Below are 4,015 nucleotides of genomic sequence, written 5' to 3'. Positions count from 1 at the left end.
ATGTTGTGTATTTTACTTTATTTCCTTCTTCTAGATTAAATCACTATCGTCGGATTGGCCAACATCGAGATGATCGAGCTCTGGGCGGTCGACGGACGCGGAGTGGACGATAGGCAACCGTGGGCGTGACGGTATCAAAACCCCTCGATTTATAGACTTGAATCAGGCTATCGCTTCTCACTTTCCCCTGGTTCCCCCTCCTGAAACCTCTTTGAAAAAGCCGGCGGTTTTAGGTGCTCTCAGGCGGTAAAAGTTCACGATAATCTCAAGGTAAGATCCCAATTTTAATCTTTCGTATCGATTTATATGATTTAAAATTAAAAATAGTGATAATCTTACTCCTATCTCAGTTTTATTGATGGGAAATTTTTATTTAAATTGAAATTTTGTTGTTTTCCTTTTACCTGCGATTCTTTTAAAAAATGATTTTTTTTATTTTTCTATTGTTTCCCATTTTGGTTTACTTCAAATTGTGATTTTTCTCAACATTTTTAAGTATTTTATTTTTTTTTTCAAATTGGTTTCAGTGGCTTATGAATAATCGCTCTGTTTCTTGTTCTACTCCGCAAAAGAGTTCCTGTTTGTGATTTTTATGTAAAAAAAATTGCGACATTATTCACGGAATAGGAGCGGCGGGAATCGGAATGAATCAGATTCCACTTTAAAACCCGATAAATTTATCCGAATCCTGAGTTCTTTCACTGCTGAGCTCTTGTCGGAGCTGAATCCGACCCAGTAGTATTACCGGGTCCAGCTTTGGAATCCAAACCCACCCTTTTTTTTTTCCCCCTTTTTTGCCCATTTCTTGATTCCCTAGAAACGGCATCAAAGGAGAGAAATATCTTAGTAGAAGCCAGAAAGCAGCTAGGTCACTTTCTTCTTTTCTCCCTTCTCTCCCGTTTCTCTTGTTCTTTCTCTTCTCTTTTGTTCTTCATTAGCTTTCTTTTCTCCTGGGGAAGAAAAGAAGACCAGCTTGCAGAAATAAGGTGCTTTTTTTTTTTGATACATAGAAATAATATGTTTATGTTGAGATGTTTTAGTATCTATAGATAAGTTTTTGGTTTTGTTAGAGCACTACTACCCAAGTCGTACCAACCCATCGCCCCTCACCAATCGTGAGTATTGTCCGCTCTGGAACGGGCCCAGGCCTTTGACCCAGTAACACCCCGCCCCTCACGGTTTTGCCCCGCAAAAGCGCCTCACGTGGGAGAGGGAGGCTGGCAATACTTAAGCAGTAGCCTCTTTTGTAAACTTCCGGTATGGAACTTTCGGGCTCGAAGCCCCCGATGCCCGCCCACAACAGAAGCCCCCCTGCAAAGGAGGCTACTGCGCGGACGGGGACGGGTTCCCACAGACGGCGCCACTGTTAGAGCACTACTACCCAAGTCGTACCACCCATCGCCCCTCACCAATCGTGAGGTATTGTCCGCTCTGGAACGGGCCCAGGCCTTTGACCCGGTTAACACCCCCGCCCTCCACGGTTTTGCCCCCGCAAAAGGCGCCTCACGTGGGAGAGGGAGGCTGGCAATACTTAAGCAGTAGCCTCTTTTTAAACTTCCGGTATGGGACTTTCGGGCTCGAAGCCCCCGATGCCCGCCCACAACAGGTTTGATTGGTTTCGGGTCTTGTTGTTATAAAATGAAGTTAAAAAAACTCTGATATTAAGTTACTCTTCCTTTCTTATTTCAATACTTGAACTTTAATGGAGATGGTTGTTTTTTGTGCTTTCCACTTTTTTTTTTCCTAATACTCTCTTTTTTCTTTTTTTTTTCTGTTAGGAATCAATGGCTTGTGCTGCTTACAATATCGCGAGCTCACTGAGATTTCCAGATTCCAGACTAGCAAAAGCATTCCACAAGAATCATCTTTTCGGTGGCCTGAATTCATCAATTTCCTTTGTTGGCTACCAGAAATGGAGATGGAGTGATCTTTCATTGTCACATATTGGAGAATCCCCTGTGTCGCCTCGTTGGAGCTTCATCACCAGGGCGTCCGAATGGCTCCAATGGGGATTCGCAGGAACTGCCCTTCTCTGGCAATGGCAACGGCAGTGCCAAGGTGGCTGGTGAGAAACTGGGACCTTAGTTCATAAGTATTTCTGTTATATAGAAAGAAAAATCCTTTTGTGATCATTCAGCAATAGAAGTTGTACACATGTGCGATTTATGGGTATAGGTTAGTGACAGGAATATTTGAGCTAATGTTCCAATGATTTTGTCCAAATTTTAGTGTTTCAAAACACAACTTTTGGGAAACGTCTGATGCATGCATTTCATATTTAATTTAAAATAAACTTAATTTGATTTCATATAGATATAAATACGAGTACATAATCAAACAGTGTGTTCTAAATCCATGTCATAAGGGATTCTGGAGACCATATGCTTGAAGAGGTTTGGGGTTTGGGGTTTATCTCTGCCTTGGGTAGGACATTTATGAGGGAAATTTGATGCTTTGGTGGCTTGGCATCTTCCTTTTATTATAGTCTGAGCAATCAGCATATCAAAATAGAGCTTGTGAGAGACATTGTCTGAAGGTTCTTCTTTGCTGCCCTATAATCTGCAGGGTATGTGAAATACCTTGGTTATACTTGCTGAGATTACTGGAGTAGGTGTTTTATTTCTTGGGAACCTTTTCCCTAAGTGGTGAAAAAGGGAGTACTGGAGAAGAAGATTCTTTTTTCTTGTGTTGTTGTGGTAATGGAAAAGCGGTATTTTGTGCTGTATGTACCATGCCATGCTAGTGCTTGGCATGCACTGGCAGGGCAGCATGCCAAATTTGACTTATAGCTGGTAGTGTTGGATGCTGGTAAGTCACTGGCTTCTTATATATTTTGTGTGCGTACCATGCCATGCCAACCAGGACTTAAATCAGTGCCTAAAAGTCTTAATTCTGTTGGATTAAGGATGGTGATATTTGAAAATATGCTTTTGTTGGAGTTGGAGAGTTCAAATGGGCGATTTTTGGGGGAGGGTACAGGTAAAATGTGATTAGAGTAGTGTTCTTGGATGATAGCTGGTTTTAAAATGAATGTTTAGATTAATCGAAGGTTTGGTGTGGTTTTCTGCTACTGTGGCTGTGACTAGATCTGAGCTATTTTATTGACCTTGAATGTGACTGTTGTTATTCTTGCTTACCTTTGTTTTTGAAATTATGGAATGCAAAGATGCAGATCATGGCTTTCCTTCATTTCTTCTTCTTTCTTTGAATTGATCGTATTATTGGGTTGTTAAGATCCCTGGTAAAATAACACTGTTGATGCGAGTGGCAAACTGAACTTACATACTAAATATTGAGAGTTAAACCTCAAATCTTCAAAATGCAGTTTGTATGACCGGGCATATGAATGTTTGAAATATGATGTCTATGTAGTCTTTCTAGCCTTGCGATTATGAAATATCTTTACTGGCATATTTGTTCTTGTCCAATGAATTATTATTGGTATAACAATCATCCTCTTAATTTCTTTGTTGTGATCCAATGAATTGTTATCGGTACAAGGATCACCCTTTCCTTTCTTCATTGGGAGAAAGTTATTTCTAATTGCATATTTCTTATTGTAGAAGAGAGGGTAGTGGTTCTGGTCATTGGTGGTGGAGGAAGGGAGCATGCACTTTGCTATGCCTTGAAGCAGTCTCCATCCTGTGATGCAGTTTTTTGTGCCCCTGGTAATGCAGGGATTGGTCAATCTGGGGATGCCACCTGCATATCAGACCTAAATATTTCTGACAGTGCAGCTGTGATATCCTTTTGTGACATGTGGGGAGTTGGCCTGGTGGTAATTGGTCCAGAAGCTCCCTTAGTTGCTGGCCTTGCGAATGACCTCATTAAGGCTGGGATCCCAACCTTTGGCCCATCAGCAGAGGCTGCAGCATTGGAGGGATCAAAGGACTTCATGAAGAAGTTGTGCGACAAATATGGCATCCCTACAGCAAAGGTATGTTTTCATGTTTCAATTTCAAGTGTTCTGAAGTGATTACTAATCTTTTGTACACTTCTTGTTAATTCCATATGA

The 4,015-nt window shown here is 41.2% G+C and overlaps 1 non-coding gene across 3 annotated transcripts; it reads left to right on the top strand.

Moving 5' to 3' along the window:
- Window positions 1-214: 214 nt before the first annotated feature.
- LOC105051700 (uncharacterized) lies at window positions 215-3,932 on the top strand. Of its 3 annotated transcripts, none has more exons than XR_012143411.1 (3): window positions 215-270; window positions 1,779-2,065; window positions 3,564-3,932. It is a non-coding gene; the product is annotated as an uncharacterized protein (transcript). The 3 variants fall into 3 exon arrangements; XR_012143410.1 differs by lacking the exon at window positions 215-270 and adding an exon at window positions 821-868; XR_012143409.1 differs by lacking the exon at window positions 215-270 and adding an exon at window positions 875-986.
- The last annotated feature ends 83 nt before the right edge of the window (window positions 3,933-4,015 follow it).

This window comes from Elaeis guineensis, chromosome 8 (genome assembly GCF_000442705.2).
Source record: "Elaeis guineensis isolate ETL-2024a chromosome 8, EG11, whole genome shotgun sequence".
Classification (NCBI taxonomy): domain Eukaryota; kingdom Viridiplantae; phylum Streptophyta; class Magnoliopsida; order Arecales; family Arecaceae; genus Elaeis; species Elaeis guineensis.
The sequence above is the reverse complement of the archived record's forward strand: the minus strand, read 5'-3'. Positions and strand labels throughout refer to the sequence as shown.